Source organism: Filicampus tigris, chromosome 2, assembly GCF_054856515.1.
Source record: "Filicampus tigris isolate MCC_2025a chromosome 2, RoL_Ftig_1.0, whole genome shotgun sequence".
NCBI classification, from domain to species: domain Eukaryota; kingdom Metazoa; phylum Chordata; class Actinopteri; order Syngnathiformes; family Syngnathidae; genus Filicampus; species Filicampus tigris.
The window spans coordinates 30,735,711-30,759,746 of record NC_141218.1 but is presented as its reverse complement, the minus strand read 5'-3'; the positions used below and the strand labels follow the sequence as shown (position 1 = coordinate 30,759,746).

The window sequence follows — 24,036 nt, the reverse complement described above, 5'->3', positions numbered from 1 at the left end:
ACAGGCAGCCATACAACTACACGAACACCAGAAGCGCCGAGTAACAGACACTGATTCCAGTCTGGAGTCTATGAGTGTGTTAACCTTAGCAACACTTCTGGACCCCAGGTTCAAATCACTTGGGTTCCACAGTTCCGCCAGGTGCACTGAGGCCATAACCAGACTGCGGTCTGAATGTGTGCGCGTCATCGGGGGCACAAACGAGGACCAGCCTGGACAATCATCACAGCCCACTGCAACCACTTCTGGCATGTTATTCATCATGATGTGTTTGTTTTTTTTTATGTACTAAACTGCATTTATTTATTTATTTTTAGATAACCTGTGGCATCACTTGGATGACGAAGTGGGGAGACGGGAAAGAAGCGCAACCACAGACGCTATTGCAGAGGTGCAACGATACATTATAGAGGGGAATATTGGACGACATCAGGATCCACTATAGTATTGGCGAAATCAACATACCTCCTACCCCAACCTCTTTTTATTGGCTAAAGAGTTCCTGTGTACACTGGCGTCATCTGTACCATGTGAGCGCGTGTTCTCCACCGCAGGAGAAATAGCATGCAAGAAATGTAACAGACTGAATTTTAAGACATTGGAGAAACTTATTTTTTTAAATAAAAATTTGTAATGACACAAAATCCACAAGCAGCCTCATTTTCTCATTGATACATATTCATATTATTTCAAGATATGGAATAATATAAAATGCTGATCTGGGCACTTGACCATTTTTTGCCCGTCCGGCCGCGACCCTCCACCCTTGACTTGGATACCCTTCCGGCCGTGACCCTCCGGCCATATTCAGAAAAATTGTCTGCTCCCGCCCCATTCCACCCCCCCCCCCCCGCAAAAAAAAAGCGCCCGTGATTGACGTTGCTGTGGGAGAGACGCTAACGGCAGAGGCTTTTTAAGGATCATTAGCCGGCTAATTTACTATTCGAACCCGCTGTGGACATGCTTCAAATGCGCCAGTAGTATTTATCCAACGGCGTGCTTCCTTGCGTTGCAAGCCCCGGGGTTGGATTTGTCGTATCGTATAATTATTTGGGTCCAATAATTATAGAGAAGAGTCGTAGAAGAAGAAGTCGCAGAAGTCGTAGTCAAGTTACTTATTTATTTTGCACTCTTCCCCTCCTTCACGGCCTTCAAAATAAAAGCATACCAACAAACCACAATATACTGCAGGTTTGCTATGGCGTATTTCCGGAAGTAGTGAACGCCAGAAAAAGTGCACGAACTCCACCTTGATGTGCTAGCATCTGAATATACTTGTGGACACAAATTGTTTTGAAACAAGTCGGGGGGCGTCACTTTAAAAAAACAGCGACAACAATGCATATCGTGCCTGCTACAACCATAAAGGGATGACTAGACGATACATTTAATTTTATTGCGAAAACAATCTGGAAGGTGGCGGCTAAGGGAGAACGTGGGTGAGTAGCTTGTTTACTTTGAGTGATGGAACTTTGCAGCAGCAGCAACGAGTTGCGTGGCTCATCCGTCGCCGTGTGGGAAACTGTATGTCATCGCAACGTGTGCTCAAGCGTGTTTGTATTTCCTCATTATCACATCACGTAACCCGCGCCTCCCACCTACAACTGGGGCATACCATTACAAGAGGGGGCGGGGGGCAATACCACAATCCCTATAACAGCAGTTGTCGCTCGCGCAGACGCGGGATTAGAAAGAAGCCTAAAAAGAAGCCTTTTAAGGCTGAGATGATTTTTGGCCGCCTCCAGAGCACGTCACGCGCACAAGGGCCGATAGTGGGCCGGACTAAAATCAACTTACGGCCATGCTTAGTCCAGCCATTTTAAAAAAATGTGTCACCTCCCACCCTCCACCCCAAAAATGGGCATCCGGCCGGGCCGGAGGGTCCGACTGGTCCGGCCCAGGGACGTACTGTCCAGCTCTGATAATATGTATGCAAAGCCATGAATGATATTGTATACACTCGACTCGGTCATCAAATCAGTGTCAGTTCAGTCTGTCAACTGGGTTACCTGAAGGGATGATTAAAGTCCAGTAGGTGTCAGTAATATGTGACGCAGTATCAACACAGTTCAACACAGTGTGTCATTGTGTCAACACAGTTCATGATGCCTCATCTGCCCATCACTAATTTATTAACAAAAAAACACCATAAACAAGTCTCGAAAAATCCCAAACTCAAAGTAACAAAGAAACACTAAGAAACAAAACATAACACTAGGAGAAACAAAACCTGATAGCAACAATGATCCGACAAGGACTGAACGAAAACTAGAAACTTAAATACAAGCATAATGACGAGACAACGATAAACACCTGGACGAGACACTCGAGGTAGGAGGGAGCTGATTGGCGAACACTAGGGGGTGGAATGCACACAATCATTGACGAGACAGACAAACGCTGAGAAAAAGAAACTAAAAAAACCCAAACATTACATCTTTATTAGGAAAGAGTTATTAACAGCTGAATTGTCACCTCATGTTGGCTGAAACATAGTCTACTTCATCTATTGTGTGCAATTATTTTCCAAAGTCAGTATCTCTGTAACAGTTGCAGATTAAGTGTGCTCAACTAACACACTTCTTTCTTCAGATTTTACTCATTTCAATCGTAGCTACTGTAATTCACTTATTCTCTTACTCCATCCCTAATATCCATCTCCTGAAACTTTTTTTTATGTTGATAACCTATAAACCATACTTTTGATGGACCAATCAAACAAAACAGCTACTCTTACATTGAGGCATAATCTAGTTTTTGATCCGTGTTCGGATTAATGGTTGCCAATTCACGCAATGTGCTGGGTCACAGAGCCCTGATAAAGATGGCATGTGTGCGTATCGGACTGGCTCAGTTGTGGTCTTGTGTGTGCGTGGGTGTGTGTGTGCGCGTGTGTGTGTGTGGGGGTGCGTGGGTTTGTGTGTTAGGAAAGAGTGTGTCAAGGTGACTGTCTGGGGGTTAATAACTAGTGACCCACAGAAGAGAGTAGATTGGGGATCTTAAACTTGAAACACACACATAGACATTTTTAATAATACACAAAGTCATATACAAAGTCTCACTTCATTCCCTTATTCTAAATGACCCCTAAAGTAGCCTAAAAAAGTTGTGACCCCATCAAATTGATTTTGTTCCCAGCAAAGATTAGCACATAACTTCGGGGACTGGGTGTACATGTTGATAACGTAATCACACAGGTGCCATTCGGAAAAATATTCTCTGCCCTTCAAGTGTTGCCCTTACTTTTCTGTCTATAATTTTGAGATTCAGTCTCATTTATTTTAATAGCTAGCTACAAACTGTGGCATCAGTGGAAGACGTTTGTACTCCTCCTAAAATAACATTGTTATTTTGCAACAATTACTTTTATTCCGAAATAACTTGAGAAAAAGTGAAAACGTCTCAAGTTGAAACGCAAAAGTTTTGCAACAAAACGTAATCTTAAATATTCTCTTGATGTCCCCTGGCTGGCTCCGGTCCGCATCATCATCATCATCATCATCATCATCATCATCATCATCATCATCATCATCATCATCATCATCACATCATGACAGTGGTTGCTGGCAGCTAAAAGGTATCTTGGTTAAACAATTGTAAACAACTCAACCCACTCACGATCCTGCCAGCTGGTTAGTGGACGTGTGCATAGGAAATTAGCCAGCTAATGAGCTTGAAACAATGATGCTAATGACAGACGCGTTTTGGGGAGCGCGTAGTGGCGCGGCGGACAGACAGAATGAAAGGACGGAAGCGTTTTAAAAGGACGAGGACGGATTGGGTCGGAGGACCATAATTTTTTTTATGAATAAAGACAGAGGGACGAGGACGGAAGGGTACCCAGGTTGCAGACATAGGACGGACCAACAAAAAAGGGAAAAGTGCCCAGCTATGCAGTTAACGAAATTCAGAAGAAAAACAGAGAAAACAAAAGTATCGTGCCCAAATTACTAAAACACACTTAAACACACTGACAGAAAACTCCAGCTGTTTGTTCTTTTGAGGGAGTCCGCTCACAACAATAATAATAATCGGTGACAATAGTCAAGTCTACTGGAGATAAAAGCATTCTTTTAAGTTTCTCCTGTTCTGCTTGGAGCATGCAAACTTTCAGTCTGGATTTATTTTTTTAGATGGTAATGGGCTGTTTTGATGTGATTCCTGAAAGTCAGGACAGAGTCAATCAGCAACCCTAAGATTTTGGACTGATTTTGGAGTGATTCCAAATGTTTTCTAACATCAATCCTCTTTTATTTATGGCCGAAAACATTGACCTCCATTTTGTTTTGGTTTAGCACAAGGAAAAATGTTGGTTCATCCAGTTGTGAATTTGCTCTAGACTGCCACACCACGTTAAATGAACTGCTCTTGTTTGGGGACATTGGAAAAATATAGCTGTGTGTCATCTGCATAGCCATGATAGCCAATATTGTCATTCTGAAGCATTTGAACCAAAGATTGACATATACAGACTGCTAGTGAACGTTTAGTCAGACTCGCCGACTGACGTTTAAAAGTAGAGGCGGACCGGCCTATAGACGGGTATTATTTTGTCCCCCCGGAAAAAAAGGCGAATGATGGACAGCGGAAGGGTACCCACGCTGCTGACGGATGACAAATAACGGTCGCTCAGTTTGAAAAAGTAAAATGCCCATCTCTGGTACCAGTACTGTCTATACTGGACATTGTTGGCTTATAGGCCACTGACAAAGCATATCCCAGTAGCAAAATTCTGAGCCCTCTTTGCCCCATCGTGTTAGGTTGGTTCCGGTCTCTTGTGTTACTTAGTGTTCCTTCTGCAGCTGGTAGCAAATGGAAATCAGATGTAAGATTTAAAGAGAGATGTAAAGACAGTTGGCCAAACTACCACATTTGTATCTTTTAGTTTGAGTGGGCATGTATTTATATAGGGCAAAATTGTGCACTGTTTATGAAGTGTATATACACATAGAAGACAAACGGTGCAATGAGTACATGCCGTAGTACAAGCTTTTCCTTCTCCAACTTCAGAGTGAATTTAATACTGAAAATAGCTGTAGGAAAATTAAAACACTGACCTCTGTTATTGTGTGTGGATTTAAAAGTCACATTTGTGAATTAAAGTGTATACTTCAAAGGTTTTGCCCCACAGTCTAATTGCATCTTGAAGGAGCTCTCATTCTGAGATGTGTGACCATCTGTGTGTTATCTTGCAGTTTTGTCTAGCAAATAAAATATTCCTCTCACTACCAAATGTTAATATACCAACTATGGAATCTAACAATGAAAATGCCTTGGACTTGGAATGTAAACTCCTTTTGTTGTATCTCCTTCCTCATTCCGCTTTTAATATGCGAAAAAACATAGCAACATGTTATGAATAACCTTTAATATACATTTGCGTTAATTAGCATTTAATCTCTCTCTTAGGTGCAGTTTGTGTCAGGGTGCAAAATCATCTTGTAACCCCTGTATAATTGAAAGGGTTATGATTGCTGTTCTTCAGATAGATGTGCTAGTTTAAGAGAAAACATGCAGGACATAATGGCTTTGCATGACCTGGCCTCAGGCACCTTCATCCTAAAAACAAAGAGCAAGTTTGTGATTGAGTGTGTGAATGTCATCAGAAAAAAGGTCAACATCTACTACATTCAGTATTTTACTTAAAAAATAATAGATTTAGTCAGGCCTGCCTCAACACACAGCTTGGGCTCCGGTACCGTCCTGACCGTTGTTTTTTCCGAGGCACCAGACAACAATTCAGGGTACTCATTCTTCTTGGAGTCCTTGGAGGGGGTGCCGGATCACGCTTCAACGTTTATGTGGGCAATGACCGTGAGACCCGGAAGGGCGTGATTGGAAGGAATGTGTTCTGTGATTGGACTTCAGTTCTCATTACAGATTGTCCATAACAGGACACTCTAAGCCGCAGTTTGATGATCGACTTGTCTTGGACACTCGGGTGAAGAGATGAGTGGAGCTGTCAACTAGGGATGGGACGAGACAAAAATCCCACGAGATGAGATGTCTCACAAGATTGAGTCCGCGAGAACAAGACGAGACGAGATTTTTGCTAAATTCTGAATGTAAAAAAATACCTAATGTAATTTTTTCTGTTTTCAAAATGTTTTTTATGGAACAGACTGCAAGAAAATTAATCATCTAGCTCTAAAGTGCAAATGCAAACAGGAGTCACTTTCGTTACATGCTCTCAAATATTGCTGCAATAACAGCTAAAGCTGAGATAATTTCCTCTTACTGAATACTTTGACAAAATCCAACTGTGCTCGGGGGCAGTAACTCAATTGTATACAGTGTTTTATGTTAATTTATTGGCTTTATTTATTTATATTTTTATTTATATTTTATATATTTGTTAATATTTATTAATAGATGTATCACTGCCACTTGTTTTTTTTGTTTATTGTATTGTTTTTAAAGTGCTTTGTAACAGCTCTAGCTGTTATGAAATGCGCTAAAATTGTATTGTATTGTAGAGTCCAACTTGTTTCTCAGTCGATCTTCAACAAGAGGAATGTCACTGCGTCTGTGTCAAGAGTTCTGCAACTCGTCGTAGTTCTGGGCTCCTAGAGCTGCAGATATGGCACCCCGCTGCTCTAGATCGCGAGCCATCATGTACAAAGAGTTGTTCTAGCGCGTGATTGCGTACATAATTAGTTTGTGCGCGGGCAGCTCGAGCTGTCTTTATTTAGATGTCAAAAGTGCTGCTGCTGTTGAGCATCGGTGAAAAAAAGAAACTAAACGTTTGACACGTCTAAACAAACATGATACATGGCCAATTTTGGACCAGCTGCACTAGCGTTGCGTTCAATGCCTGCACGATAAGCACTTAATGTGTGGCTCAAAGCCAGCCTCACGTATCGCCACATCCATGTTGGTTGGGTAAGTACTACTGGCGCATTTGAAGCATGTCCAAAACGGGTTCAAATTGTAAATTAGTCAGCTAATGATCTTTAATCTCGGCCGGAAGGGTACCCAGGTCGAGGGTGGAGGGTCGCGGCCGGACCGGCAAAAAAGGGTCAAGTGTCCAGCTCTGGTAATATAGTTGAAGAACATTTAATGCATACATTTATTTTCCGGGTGAGGCAATTTCCGTTTGACAGAGGTCCGTAGGTGGGATTACTTACTGTATTCGGCGAAAACCCGCAATGCACCGAGGCCACGAAAGTCGAACCGTAAAGTAGCGAGGGATTACTGTAGGTTTAATTTTCCTGATCAACAAATGCATAAAGAAGGTTTTTGATTAAAGAATGAGCCATTCTAATGACTCCCAATGAACAAATATTTGCATGTTTGGTTAATTCTGAACAGTCACATCCCCAGTTAAAAGCAGGTGAGCACAATTGTGAAACAGCACTTGTTTATTTCTTTCCCTCTCGAATATATATATTTTTTCAATTGACTTGTACTCAACTCAACAGGTTAGGTCATATTTCTGGTGTTACATTTTTTGAAGTGATTCATCCTGATCTTGTTTTTTAATACCACAAAAACCTGGCTGTGACCAGGGGTATGTAGACTTTTCATTTCTATTCTATGTATGGGATAGCCCAATGACTCAACACCTACCTGTATTTGGCTTATATCAGCATTTTTCCCATACCGCATCTTCTTGTATCTTTAAGGACCATCAGAATGAGATACCTGTTTGCAGTTTGGCTTCTGACATAGTACAACTTCCAATCTCGTTATAGAAACGCTCTTAATACATATGAACACAGTAGCCCTTTTTAGGCTGAAAAAGAAGAACCCTGTTCAGGTTATAGCTTGAATGGTTTTAATCCTATTATATATTGTATGGTTTCACTTCAACGGCAACAAAGGTAAGCATGTGACAGTTGCTTGTTGCTATAAAATGAAACGTCATACTGTGGTACCAAAGCAGGTTTGGGCATTGAGACAATTCTAAGCAATTTGAAGAAAGCCCTGAAACATCAAAGAAAGGCAATGAGCTGTGTGACAGCACTCCCACTCAGGTACATGAAACCATTAAGATAGCAATTTTGTCCTGTGTAGCTAAGTCATATGCACCAACAGAAAAACGTAAGAGTATTTGAATAAGTGTGAAATTGTGAAAATGTGGATCAAAACTTAGACAAAGTGGCTAACTCCTGCTAATGAGATCACATCGACACAGTCAAGCTCAAATCCCACACAGATGTACAATCTGTCATCATAGTATTTTACAACATACACTCTATTTGGCCCTAAAGCATTGTGTGAGTGTGTTTTTTTTTTTTTTAAAGCAACATTTTTTAAAGCAACCTACAAGTCCAAGACTCATAGTAGTGAGACAGACAGAGAAAAGCAGTAAGAAAAATATATAGTATGTCCCTATCTCTGAGCGATAATATTTATACCTTGGTAAATAACAAATGCTTGCAAAGATACAGAAAGAGGGAGAGAATGGAAAAAAGTGTAAAAAAATATATATGATGAAGGGAAATGGAGGCAGGGATTGACAAAGAAAGAGTCCTTCTCTTTCTGGGTGTTTGATGATCATTCAGGTCTAAATTGTGCACACCCACAATAAACCACTTAGAGGCGCATTCTTTGCAAACCCTCTGGTTGTGGTGACACCTGGTGAAGTGTAGTACTGACCTATAAATCTTGAGCAGAGAAAAAATAAAGCATTATCGCCACATTTTTCCCTCACTCGGGTATCAGAGAGGGAATGAAGTAAAGCCACCAATTGAAAAAGAAAAAACATCTGGAAAATAGAGAGAAAGGTCAAGAAGCCCAGGACACAACAATTGGGTTTTACGTGTTCTTTATTATGAACAGAAACTATGTGGTCAACTAAATGTGGTAACAAATGGAAAATCCTGAGTGCTTAAAGCAACTTCAAAGGTTCACAGAGGCTGTTTCACTCTGCTTAAAACAGGCGTAGGGAACTCTGGTTCCTCAAGAGCCATATCTGCCCTGTTTTGGATCTCTCGCTACTACAACACACCTGATTCAAATGATCAGGATCATTTCAGACTTCTATCGAGCATCCTGATGAGCTGATCGTTTGAATCAGGTGTGTTGTAGTAGGGAGAGATCCAAAACAGGGCAGATATGGCTATCGAGGAACCGGAGTTCCCTACCCCTGGCTTGAAAGGATATGTACCATACCTGCCTCAACAGAAGTGCAAAATTAATAAAGTGCACCAATGAACTGCATTGGCTGTTAAAGCTATCAAAGCAAAGAGCATGCACTTAGCAGACCATTGTTAAAAACTTATAAAAGAGCACAAGGCAAGTAATCATGCCACTTTATTGTCACTAAAGTTTGTTTTTTTTCCGCAGCATTTAAACGTGTGCTAAATTCTGCAAGTGTTGGCCAAATTCTGCGAACCATGTCATTTATTTCTTGTACCGTGCATGTCCATTCATATACATAAAAAAGGCATATATCTTGTTGATCATATCTGATTTGGATTTAGGTAATCTTGTAGCTGTATACGGCCCTGCCCATAGTACACTAAATCACTTCAACACCAGACATATTGCCTCTTCCGCCTTTATTCTTAAACTGATATTGTTTCAATTCATCATTGCAGTAGTGCAGATTACAGAATTCATTTTAAAGTAAAACTTATCAAGAAATGTAACCTGTTCTATTGAACAACACTTCATTTCACTTTTTGTCACTAGATACAGCATCATTACAAATAACATGACACTTAACAAGTTCTAAAACATGTTCAGCTAGCAGAGATTGTGCATGTGGTAGATACAGTGCAATGAAATAGTATATGCCCTTTTCCTGATTTTAGATGTTTTTTCCTGCTGAACTTAATAACTGGTTGTGCCTCCCTTGGCGGCAATAACTGAAATCAAGGATCCGCCATAATTTGATTTCACCCATTCCTCTTCCCAGAATTATTTTAACTCCAACATATTGAAGGGTTTTTGAGCATGAACTGTGTTTAGGTCACACCACACATCAATTGAATTCCATTCGGGACTTTGATTTGCCCACTCTAAAACCTTTATTTTGTGGATTTCTGAGCCAATCAGTGCTACGGTAGACTTGCTGTTATGCTTCAGGTTGCTTGAGGGCAAGAGATGATGACTGGATGTTCGCATCTAAGATTGACTACGTTTACATGCAGTCAATATTCGGGTTAAGGTCACAATTCCAATTTCTGAGTCATTCGGAATAACCTGTTTACATGGCTTGAGCGGACAGAGTTAACCCCCACATTTAAATAACCTGATTGAAACAGCGACGTATGGACGTCATGACGCAATTATACATCATCTCCACTCGTTACTTGCTTCCGTCAATAAAACACATGATATTCATGTCACTCACCGCAGACAATTTCCTCCTCGCTTTAAAAGTGTGTTGTCACATTTACTCTAACTTTCGCCATGTTTTATTTATCACTAAATGTGTATATCCGGAGGGTTGTGCCCCAAAAAGCACGCATACAAGCACTTCCTGTACTACAAAGCCCAAGATTAAATCCAAGCACTTCCTGTTCTACAAATACCAACATTCCTTGCGGTTGTGTATGCGCAGAATGTCCCGTGCATTCGGGATATTCCGAACGGCGTATACATGCAAACATATTGGGGTTGGAAAAGGAGTAACCTAGAAATGATATTCTGAATTTTAAAAACCCGAATAAGGTCATATTCATGTTATTGCGCATGTTTATGTGTCTTTTAAAAACCCGAATACTGAAAATATTCAGGTTTTAAAAGGTTTATTGGCTGCATGTAAACATAGTCCTTGTCTGGTAGATTGCGTAATTCATTGTTCCATTAACCACAGCATGCCATCCAGGTCCTGAAGAAGCAAAGCAAGCCCACATCATCACTCTACCACAACAGTATTTGAGTACTGTATAGGCATGGCGGTATTTTCATCAATTGCTGTGTTATTTTCATGTCAGATGCAATGGGCCACACATCCTCCAACAAGTTAATTGGTGTAGTTATGATACACAGCATGAAACACAAAAACACTGCCCTAAATACCCAGTGCTCAACATGCCATGTGATAGTCGAGTATGAACACCTTGCAGAACCCTGTACCCAATACTAATTAAATGTCCAAAGACATGCTGACCAACATCGCAACCAAGCCCCCTATGCTACGCCACACCACACCCCTGCACCACTCCCCTGTGGTCCCCAGGGAAAACAGTGCCTCTTACCTAAGAGGGCATGCATTCTTTGCCTGCTTTGGAAGACCACAAAAAGAAAGAAATATACACGTGGACTTTGTGAACATAGTGTTGAATATTGAGGAATGATGGTGTTTTAAATCAATCAGAAACTTTTTAAGGAGTTTCAAGTAATTGGCCCACTCCATTCATCATTGGATGAGTGGTGCAATATTTATTGATGCTGTATAAATGCAACCAAAATGATAAACTTATGTAATATACTGATTGTAGTGAGCTCAGTTGGCTTGAAAGGCTAACCCCATCAGCCACTACATCAGCTTAGCTTGTATATCCCTGAGGCTCAATTAGACTTTCAAACTGGAGGCGGATGTCGTTGCAGAAATTGTGGGAGTTATGAGGCCAGCAGACATAGATGATAAGGGAGGTGATGCTTGGTCTCCAGTGAATGAAGTTGAGTCAGTGGCCAAAGGCTAAATACTTCCTTCCCTCAGTCATTGTACAGTATAACATGGCTGATTGGACTATCAGAACATTTTCTTCAACAAGTCAGATGTTTGTTATTATTCTTAAACTCTAAATGTCAGCACAGGCTAATGTTATCCCCCGGTGAGTAACAGAATTTCCAGTGTATACAGTCAATTAGTTTCATAAGATATGGATTAACAACAATTAGCTTGATCTGTATTTCACATAGTAAACTTAAAACCCATTTTTGTTAATTACTCAGAGCACTTTTGGTACCAGTCAGATATTACGGTTTTATATCGGGTTAGATGGTTTCTATTGATTTCTGTTTGATTTTAACATTACAATTGCTAAATTTGCCCATTTCCTGTTTAAATACAGGAAGTCAGTACTTCTCGTTCAAAGTCAGTTGTGATAGGCTCCAGCACACCCCTGCGACACTAATGAGGGTAAGAGGTATCCAAAATGGATGGAGGGAAGGATTTTATACATATACATATATATATATATATATATATATATATATATATATATATATATATATATATATATATATATATATATATATATATGTATGTATGTATGTATGTATGTTTATGTATGTATGTATGTATATATATGTATGTATGTATATATATATATATATATATATATATATATATATATATATATAGATAGATAGATAGATAGATAGATAGATAGATATACATGTATATATATGTGTATATGTATGTATATGTATATGTGGCTCCTAAATGTGTCATTTTAACTCTAATATCAGTGCCTCACCGCCTATGAACCTCGATGCACGTAACTGTTTGAGTGCCCAAATGCATGTGTGACAAGGGGACCTTTCCTGATCATACAGTAAGTCATTTTTGCTTTCTCTCAAGAGAATGTCATGGCTAAATGTCAAAATATAGTGCTATGGGTTCGCTCAGGGTAGCTAAACAGACAATAAACAACGCAATTTATTCAACCCAGACAACATTACTTCTTCATCACATTCATATTTCAAATCATCACACCAATTTCAATATATTACAAAACAAGTACAGTAAATACAAAAGGCAGTTTTTGAATGAAGGGGTGAAAAAATTACAAACCTCTCTGACCCTATGTTAAAAAGTAATTGCCCGCTGATGGCAATAACTGAAATGAATGAATATGAGAGAGACAAACTGTTGAGTCTGACTCAACCACAACCTTTTATCCACCAATTCGGTGCTGCTTTCCACACTTAGATGCGCACATTGGAACACAATGATGTTGATGATATTGTTTGTGTTGCTTTTGGAACAAAGAAAAAACAAAACACCCCAAAAAACATCTTTATAAGACTTGCTTTTTACTCAAAATTGTGAATACAAGGCTGTCGTAGCTCTACAAACCAGAAGAGAGTAAATTGTAGTATCTGCAAGGGCGGTGGTGTCATGACGCTGTGTGCAAAGACTTTTTCCAGATAGAGTTACAAATGTGATAAATATGTTATAGATAAATACATAAATCAGGAAGTGAGGCTTTACTTTTTCATGGCACTTTAGCTTTTATCTGTGTGAAGTACTAACAGCCATTTTCATGTACACCGATCCATTACAGCAGTGATATTCTAAATCTGTACCACATGCTGCATTGTGAGCAGGACTCGCAGTAAGTACTCAAATCAATACACTGATTAAGGTACCCGTGGAACAGAAGATTTTGAGCAGATTTGGGGAACTACAGTCTCAATTCACCTGCTAACATTTAAAGACAAGCAATATCGTTATTTGTCACAGCCTAGTCTCAGACTGAGATTTTACAAAGACTGAATTTTGGAGTGTCACTATTTACAAGACTACAATTAGATTATTTGGGCATTTTTTTCCCACAATGCCAATTATATACTCAGTAGCGTTTTCACCATTTTCTTCCCTCTTTATCCATGCCTCTCTCCTGATTGTTTGCAAAGTTTCCTGTTTCCATTTTTGTTAGAGCTGATCTATTGACTGTTGGCAGGGGCGAAGCCTTGGGTGGGCCTGAGTGTGCACAGGATCGCCCAGATTGACACACTGCCCAACCAGTGAGATTCATGAAATATATACTTTTAAATTTCTTGTAAATTATTATTAATATCCTAAGGCCCAAGCTGTTTTTTTACTTGCATTTTTAATTTCTTTTTGCTATTTGGGCTTATTGGAATCTAATTAGAAGAAAAACTAAGGATCATCTTTTAGTTTTTTGTATTGTATTGTTTGTTTTGAAATTGCTGCATTGGCTCCCTGTGTGTTTCAGGATCGATTTTAAAGTACTTTTATTAGTTTATAAATGTGTTAATGGTCTTGGGCCATCTTATTTATCTGATTTGCTTTTATCATACCAGCCCTCGCGGATCCTGAGGTCCTCTGGCGCGGGCCTTTTATTTATTCCAAGGGTGAGGACCAAACTGCATGGCGAGGCTGCATTCAGCCGTTTTGGTCCTCACCTTTGGAATAGCCTGCCAGAGGATGTCAGGTCTGCAGAGACTGTTGATATTTTTAAGAGGAAGCTCAAGACACACCTTTTTAGTTTGGCTTTCAACAACTTTTAAATAATTTATCTTTTCTTTTGATTGAAGATAATTCTATGTTTTGCTTTGAATGTTTTAAAGCACTTTGAGTTGCATTCTTATGTATGAAAAGTGCTATATAAATAAAATGTGATTGATTGATTGATTGATATTGTACTGTATTTTGTATACTGTATTTTGACTGTAGTAAGTAATACTCTTCTGAGACCACAAGATGGCGGTGTAAGTGCCTTCATATGTGTCCAAAACACCCACGGTTCCACAGTGCACACGCTTGTGGACACAAGAGCTAGAAAGTTCTGTCCACGTATGTGGCCACTAAGGCTGAGGAGGTTAAATTATTTTTGAATTTGTGTTTCTTTGTGTGTTTGATTTTTTTTATTTCATTGAATATTAAGAACGGCATAATTGTGGTTGTCTAAGGAAGATCTGAACTTCACATTATTCAGGTTGTCATTTTATTTGAATATACGATGTGTCGTGACAGGAGGATTGTGCTCAGTGAGAGAAATATTCAGGCCCACCCATTAGCCACATTCTGGCTCCGCCCCTGACTGTTGGTTGTGTCATGTCACTGCAAAGATTGAAAGACCTGTGATCATATTAAACATGTTTGATCTTGTCGTAAGGCCAAGACTAGGAAAAGACTGATCTACAACAGCTGATATTACCATCTTACATTAAAAGATTGACATGACTGGGAACTCGCTGGGACTCCAGCAAAACTTTAAAACTTCCTTCTGCCTTTCAGTTTTTAGTCTGTGACTGTGAAAATCAGTAGGTGTAAGACCAGCATTCAATTAGCATACCAAATGAGTATATACATGAGTGAATATTGCACTCCTTTCAGAGCTAACTGTACAAACGGCAACGTTTCTTCAACAATATTATTGAAGTAAGTGACATTGGAGGCTACTTTACATCAAACTGCATTAAAATATCAATTGAAGATGTTCTATCTGTAATGTCTTTTCTCAAGCCACAATCCCTAATTTGAATTGCCCCAAAGTGACAAACTGTATCTTTAATATTTCAGTGACAGCATATTTGTCTTGTTTTTTTAGCTACCATAGCAATTATAACTGGAGCAGGGGGAGGAATTTAGGAAATGTAATTATGGTGACAACATCCACTTGGGGGAGATCTGCTAGGATGAATAGTTTAACACACATCTGGCTTTTAAATGAGAGGCGGAAAGCACTAATCAGGATCATAACGCCTAAATAAAATCATGTGCTTCTTGTTGAAACTATGGCAATGAAAATTTGAATGGTAACAAAAGCACACTATTTAATTGGACCTAATTATTATGTTACTGGAGAGAAAATGTAAACATTTTAACTTAGCAACATATGAGTGTGTTTGTTAATAAAGGTTTTACAGTCCCTTTTTGAACATGTGCAGCTGTCGATGACCTTGAACAGTTGCGTATGCTATACGTGGCAATTTACACAGGTATCAGGATTTTAAATCTGTATATTCTCATTTTATTCGAAATTATTTGTGTCGAATGCAATCCCATGCTAATATGTCATCTGGGAGCTGCATTAATATCTTTATGTCCCCAGCATACAAAAGTATCTGTTAACACAGAACAATAATGAAAAACAGCATTCAGTGACAAAAAGTAAAATGATAATGAAAACAAAATGATGCTGCTGGAAAGATTACACAATTCCCACCCAAATAGGCATGCACTCAAAAAACATTCAGTGTACTGATATTACATGTAAATATATCTATGAAATGAAAATATGAAAATGTCCCATTGTGACAGTAAATAGTATACATATTGTCATAACCCATTAATGTCAAAAGCGGCTTGCGCAACATGTCTCCCAAACCTATGGGTGGAATCACCCTCTTAAACCTGAGGTTCTCCCAGAAATTCAACACCTACAAAATAATTGATATCTCAGTCCCTGTAGCAGATACTTCCCCCCAAATTTGAAACCTTAGAAATGTGGCTTTCACACAGGTCAGAGTTTCAAATTGTTTCAATCAAAGGTGTCAAAATAAAGCGTCAGTGCAAGAGAAGCACTATTTTTAATTTTTTGAAAATCAAGTGGTAATTACCATCCTCTATTCCAGGGGTGGCCAAGTCCGGTCCTCAAGAGCCACAATCCAGCCTGTTTTAGGTTTATCCCTAGGGCAACACACCCGTTTCAAATGATCAGCTCATCAGAAAGATTTGCAATAGCCTGATAAGGAGCCTGCTATAACAAGCTCCTCGCTCACCGTTCTCCAAGCCTGGTCTCTTTTTTTCTTGTCCTGGTAGTGATAGCTGGCCATGTCATGTATCTCGGGATGTCCACAAACCACAACAATAATACCACACAAGACCTGCCGAGTGTACCGGACGCTGTGTGTGATGTACTACTCTCTAATGCTGATTCTGTGAGGTGACGAGGGAAAAAGTTTAATTTATTTTAGCGGCGCCGAATGGCCGGATATTCTGTTCCAGTCGGCGCCCCAGCAGCGGCGGCGGGGAAACCAGCGAGCCAGCAACCTGAAGGGCTGACCAATGGAAGCGCTCCCTGGACCGGGCATTTCCGCCAATCCATTCAGAGACTGACCTCTCTCACATCCGCTGCATTGACATATAAACAATGACCGCTGTTAAATAAAGCAGCTACATTCCAACTCTTGACTCGCTCACTTCGCCTCCTTACACACATACAATGTGTGGTGGCAAGTGGTTTGTCAAACCGTTAACCCAGAAGTGGGTGCCCATAAGGTAAGCGGATTTGAATAGTAAATTAGCCAGCTAATGAGCTTTAAACAAACCTCTGCCGTGCTGTAGCATCTCTCCAGCGGCGTCATGCACATACGCTTTTTTTTTTTTTTTTTTGCGTGGGGGCGGACGTAAGGACGGAAGCGCTTTAAAAGGACGAGGACGGATGGGGTCTGAGGACGATAACTTTTATGAATAAGAACGTAAGGACAAGGACGGAAGGGTACCCAGGTCACAAGGGCGGAGTGCCCTGCTCTGCAAAAGTCATGTTTCGACTGTTTGTTGGTAGTTGGTAAAATCAAACTTGCCAAAGCAATTCATCATTTCCAAGGTTTTGAAGTCAAGATTAAAACAAAGCAGTCTGTTGACACTGACAACAGCAACCTACTGTTCTGCTTATGTGGTATACATCTTGAGTCAAAGAGTCAAACCGCAATGTGAAAACATTATACTGTACATATAAATACAGCTTGGACGAGTTTGCGTGTTTGTGTTTGCTTGGGTGTGCATATGTGTGGAAGCCGAACTTTAGAAGCCTCTTTACACTCGCATGTATGCGTATAACGGCCGCACTGCATCACGTGACTGAGGCGTTGTGCTGCGAGGCACATCCATCCATCCATTATCTGTATCGCTTCTCCTCACAAGGGTCGCGGGGCATGCTGGAGCCTATCCCAGCTGTCTTTGGGCAGTAGGCGGGGGACACCCTGAATTGGTCGCCAGCCAATCGCAGGGCACACAGAGACAAACATCCGCACTCGCAATCACACCTAGGGGCAATTTAGAGAGTCCAATCAACTTACCATGCATGTTTTTGGAATGTGGGAGGAAACCGGAGTACCCGGAGGAAACCCACGCAGGCACGGGGAGAACATGCAAACTCCACACAGGGAGGCCGGAGACGGGATCGAACCCACGACCTCTGAACTGTGAGGCGGACGTGCTAACCAGTCGGCCACCGTGCCGCCCCTGCGAGGCACATGTGAATCTCCATTCTTGTCTCTGCCTCTAAGGACCCAATCTCAATAACCTCCCTACACCCTACTGTCCTCATTGAAGTGTACAAGTAGTAGAAGTAGACATAGTGTTCAAGAGTGCAGGTTACAAGCGTACGAAAATTGCAGAATTAGGACAGTGCGTTATGTCATCAACTTACACCACTGCGTTATCAAACAAGGTGGCTCCACTTGTTATTTTGGCAATTCAAAAATGTAAAACTTCAGTAAAGTTGTAGTAAAGTAAAACTTAGGCTCGGGCTTTCATTCGATGGCACCTATGGCTCCATTATTTGTACTATTTGCGGCCCCTGCATGATCTGCGGCGCATGTGCAGAAGGTCGCTAAATATGGCAAATCCACTAGCACAAAATACGCAGGTGACTTTAAAAATACACCGGTGACTTTAAGACATAGATGAAAACTAAACAAATATAAATGATGAAATATGTAATTATTTGATATTTACTCTTGAAAATGCATTTTTTTCAGCCAAACATCGCCAGTTTCTAGCTATTTTGGTCAAATCTGCATTGAATTGTGGGTAGAATGCTTTGGCTGACGGGACATGGTGGCAGGCTCAGATGAAGTGTGGCTACAGAGCACTTTACAGAATTGGGAACCCCTACACAGGCGCAACCTCAACAAGAATGCACAATTGAGGCAGTGATGTCCATGCGGCCAGCCAACTACTGGGGCTGCATAGAACATATTCTTGAAAAAAAATATGTTTGTGTTGACTTCCCCTTCAAGCCTCTTGTTGTTGCTTGTTCTGAGTGAGTATGAGAGCTTGGTTGTTCAAAAAGTGGGCGTATGTAGTGACAAGCAAGTCAAGCCATCGGCATTAAGAAAATGTTGAGCACTCCTTTACTAGTGAGAACTATATTTTTTTGCACATACAACCTAATAAGACACTTGCTATTTAGAGGATTTTTTTGTGTGTGTGTGCATGAGCGTGTTAAACTGAACAAAAGTTGGCCAGGAGCCTGCCGGATCTTAGCAGAGGCCCTGGATCTAGCTTACACTCTCGGTGGGAGCGAAAGCCGTTCTGTGAACATAACTCCCACACATATAAACACAGCACATACATGTGCATTTGCGCATCCAATACCGTTAGAGGAAAGCTTTGTCTCTTTTTTTGTACAGATATCAAACACACATCGATCGCTGCACATTAGCAACCATTTCCGTACAATGCATCCATTGTTCTTCAAAGACTACTGGTTGTTTTTCATGGTGAAGCTAGCAGGATGAGAGCATTTTTTATGGCAGCAATGTAACATGGAACAACAGTGCCCTAATGCCATAATGATGTGGGTTGTGTTTAACTGTTGTGTGTCCAGTCTTTCATCACTGTTGGAATATTTTATAGCATTTTCAGTAGGCCTACTAGTTATGCTGACCAGATGTCGTCAATTACTCATTAAATATTACATTAATATTCCCCTTTACACATCCATATGTCTTAGAGTGGCCTTTCTAATTTCAAAATGTTTAAAGGAGGAGTCAAGTGAAAACAAAATCTTTAAGATATGTTCAAGACAGCCACACTAGTCTAAACAAGGCATTGTCAGTCTTCAGTCTGGCGGTGGTGTCCCAGAAGCTGTTTTTTATGAACAAAAACCTGTTTGTGTTTGAACAATAGGCCAAAATGAAAATGAAAATTGCACAAAAAAACAACAAACATTTTTTTTATAATTTGTTCTTTGGGAGATGGCTTTAAAGAAAAGAATTTCTGAGAGCTGTTGTCCTGAACCTCACTGCATACCACACACACTGTGACACCTGCCTGTTTTCCTCTCCGTCCAACACACCTCTTCATTTCAATAGCTTCACATTATTCACTCTTTCTGTCTCTTTTCCTATTTTCAACTTATTTCAGATACAAATAAAAATACACCGGTGACTTTAAGACATAGATGAAAACTAAACAAATATAAATGATGAAATATGTAATTATTTGATATTTACTCTTGAAAATGCATTTTTTTCAGCCAAACATCGCCAGTTTCTAGCTATTTTGGTCAAATCTGCATTGAATTGTGGGTAGAATGCTTTGGCTGACGGGACATGGTGGCAGGCTCAGATGAAGTGTGGCTACAGAGCACTTTACAGAATTGGGAACCCCTACACAGGCGCAACCTCAACAAGAATGCACAATTGAGGCAGTGATGTCCATGCGGCCAGCCAACTACTGGGGCTGCATAGAACATATTCTTGAAAAAAAATATGTTTGTGTTGACTTCCCCTTCAAGCCTCTTGTTGTTGCTTGTTCTGAGTGAGTATGAGAGCTTGGTTGTTCAAAAAGTGGGCGTATGTAGTGACAAGCAAGTCAAGCCATCGGCATTAAGAAAATGTTGAGCACTCCTTTACTAGTGAGAACTATATTTTTTTGCACATACAACCTAATAAGACACTTGCTATTTAGAGGATTTTTTTGTGTGTGTGTGCATGAGCGTGTTAAACTGAACAAAAGTTGGCCAGGAGCCTGCCGGATCTTAGCAGAGGCCCTGGATCTAGCTTACACTCTCGGTGGGAGCGAAAGCCGTTCTGTGAACATAACTCCCACACATATAAACACAGCACATACATGTGCATTTGCGCATCCAATACCGTTAGAGGAAAGCTTTGTCTCTTTTTTTGTACAGATATCAAACACACATCGATCGCTGCACATTAGCAACCATTTCCGTACAATGCATCCATTGTTCTTCAAAGACTACTGGTTGTTTTTCATGGTGAAGCTAGCAGGATGAGAGCATTTTTTATGGCAGCAATGTAACATGGAACAACAGTGCCCTAATGCCATAATGATGTGGGTTGTGTTTAACTGTTGTGTGTCCAGTCTTTCATCACTGTTGGAATATTTTATAGCATTTTCAGTAGGCCTACTAGTTATGCTGACCAGATGTCGTCAATTACTCATTAAATATTACATTAATATTCCCCTTTACACATCCATATGTCTTAGAGTGGCCTTTCTAATTTCAAAATGTTTAAAGGAGGAGTCAAGTGAAAACAAAATCTTTAAGATATGTTCAAGACAGCCACACTAGTCTAAACAAGGCATTGTCAGTCTTCAGTCTGGCGGTGGTGTCCCAGAAGCTGTTTTTTATGAACAAAAACCTGTTTGTGTTTGAACAATAGGCCAAAATGAAAATGAAAATTGCACAAAAAAACAACAAACATTTTTTTTATAATTTGTTCTTTGGGAGATGGCTTTAAAGAAAAGAATTTCTGAGAGCTGTTGTCCTGAACCTCACTGCATACCACACACACTGTGACACCTGCCTGTTTTCCTCTCCGTCCAACACACCTCTTCATTTCAATAGCTTCACATTATTCACTCTTTCTGTCTCTTTTCCTATTTTCAACTTATTTCAGCTGTAAATGTGTCTTTTTGAAAATCCCTGTGTTAGACTCTATTGGGATGACTGGCCATTACACTTAAGTAAAGAAAACGGAAGAATACAAATAGGGATTTCAACACCAACAACCAATATACTTCCATAGAGCATGTGAGAAGCAGTGCATAAAATCAGGATGGTCAGGAAGTGCCCTGACCATCAGGCAACGTGATAAATTAGTGCTACGGTATCACTTTTTTGTCATCAGTGTCAAGTTGAGCTTCTTGTAATATATTGTGAAAGTAGTATTAGCACACTTGTCCAGAATAGCCACAAATGTAGTTGTTGAAGTGTTTGCGAATACAGAACAATGACGGTGATACTGATGATGGTGATTTTTGGGAGATCTGTACTTGTCTCTTTCAGCATTGACACAATAGAATTAAATTATACAAATGTTTGTAATGTATCCTTAGATGGCGACCAGTTCGCTATGTACCGCACATCTCGCCCAAAGTAAACACGGATAGGTTCCGGCGCTTCCGCGACCCAACTGAGGACAAGCAGTACACAGAATGATGGGTGGATGGCATCCTTCTTTTCATAGTGTCATTCAGTTTTCAAGACACACAATTACCCAACCTCAAGTGGGCTTTCAGCTGTCATATTACACCTTACACATTCTCAACCATCCAATAAATGTGCTTGGGGATATTTTTCTGTTTTGAATACTGACGCGCACACACCCACACACACACATACCCGCAGCCCCCCCCCCCCCCCCCCCACACACACACACACACACACAACACGTGACTATGTTAATTTTAAACTACACGTCCATAGAATCAGTCACGGTTTCTTGAGTTTGTGTGTGTGGTCACATATAGGACTGTCTTTTCTCAGGGACAGGTGCACCAATTACCTCTCCATCTTGCTCCCTCTCTGCATTTTTCTCTATACTTTTTCCTGCATGTTGCCCTCTATACACACCTGCTAATTAGCCATGTGCAGATCCTGTGAAAGAGAAAGGTGACGTATTGAGTCCAACGGTAGCATTCTGCATTCATGCACACACACACACTTTCATCTGAAAGTTAATATGCATCAATAATTAAACCTGAAAAAGCAAGTATATAAGAAAATATGCTAAAAACATTGACTTTTGTTAATATAGACCCCTGTTAATATTTGAGACCCCTTGAAATGTTTCACTTTCTGTGTCATTTAAGACATTTGCCAAAATCAAACAAGTTACATTTTATTTCTTATTAACACTGAGCACCCCATCTTGACAGAAAAAACAGAAAATGTAGAACCTTTTGCAGAATTATGAAAAAAGAAAAATTGAAATATCATATGGTCATAAGTATTCAGACTATTTGCAGCAACCTTCATATTTAGCTCACATGCTGTCTTTCTTCTGATCCTCCTTGAGGTGGTTCTGCTCCTTTATTGCAGTCCAGCTGTGTTAGATTAAACTGATTGAACTTGATAAGGAAAGGTCTCTATAAGACCTTACAGCTCACAGTGCATGTCAGAAAAAATGAAAATCATAAGGTCGAAGAAACTGTCCAAGGTGATAAAGAAATAATTGTGGCAAGGCATAGATCTGGCCATGGTTACAAAATAATTTCTGCAGCACTCAAGGTTCCTCAGAGCACAGTGGCCTCCATAATCCTCAAATGGAAGACGTTTGGGGTGACTACAACTCTTACTAGACGTGGCTGTCCAGCCAAACTGAGCAACCGTGGGAGAAGGACCGAGGGAGGTAACGAAGAACCCAAAGATCACTGTGGCACGAAGAACCCAAAGATAACTGTGGCTGAGCACCAGAGATGCAGTAGGGAGGTGGGAGAAAGTTCCACAAAGTCAACTATCATTGCAGCCCTCCACCAGTTGGGGCTTTATGGCACAAAATCCACATGATGGACTCCCAGACTATGAGAAATAAGATTCTGTGGTCTGATGAGACCAAGATTGAACTTTTTAGTGTTGATTCTAAGTGGTATGTGTGGAGAAAACCAGGGACTGCCCAATACAATCCCTACAGTAAAACATGGCGGTGGAAGCATCATGTTGTGGGAGTGTTTTTCTCTGATGATATTTCATTTCTATTCAGATCTTATTATTTAAATTAAGCAAGCATAGAGCCGAATTATAAAATCATAACCATGACAAACAATTTATAAAAAAATAAGAAAAAGAAAAGCAATAAAAGTGTGGTGTACATGTGTTGTACAGTTATACACTAAAATGTCAAAGCATGTTTGTTTTTTTCAATAACAAATTTAAAATCAACCTCTCTAGATGTGTTATGGAGACGAGATAGGTTTCTATTTATGTGTTCAACATACATAATTAGGTGAGTTCAGCTTTAGTAGAGCTGTCATTCTGTTTTTATGTGTGTGTCATCACATCAGTGAACAGAGTAATTCTAATTACCTAATTACTTTTTTTAAATGTATCTACCTATGAAGCATCACAATGCGTTTGCATTCTTACTTATTAAAAGAAAATGTGATTCACATAAAAATAGATGCAACAATATAATTGTGTAAAACATGTTATATTTCTTCTTCATGATGATCAAGCACATGGAAATGTTTTTGTTTTGATTGTAATTGGAGAGAGCATGCATTTAGCTTTGAAACTGCTGATGTACTTTTGTTGACTTTATATTGTTATCTATGGTGGGATGAAGGTTAATTGATTTGAATTAAATACAGATGTTGCTCATTTTGTTTTGTGGGATTTATTGGGTACATTGCAACAATATAGCCGGCTAGATTTAATGAGTTGATTTAGCGATCATTTGCTA

At 40.0% G+C, this 24,036-nt stretch overlaps 1 protein-coding gene across 2 annotated transcripts in view; it reads left to right on the top strand.

The window, feature by feature from the left end:
* The window catches only part of il1rapl2 (interleukin 1 receptor accessory protein-like 2), a 370,997-nt gene that overhangs the window by 89,545 nt on the left and 257,416 nt on the right, over positions 1-24,036 (top strand). The window lies entirely within an intron of this gene.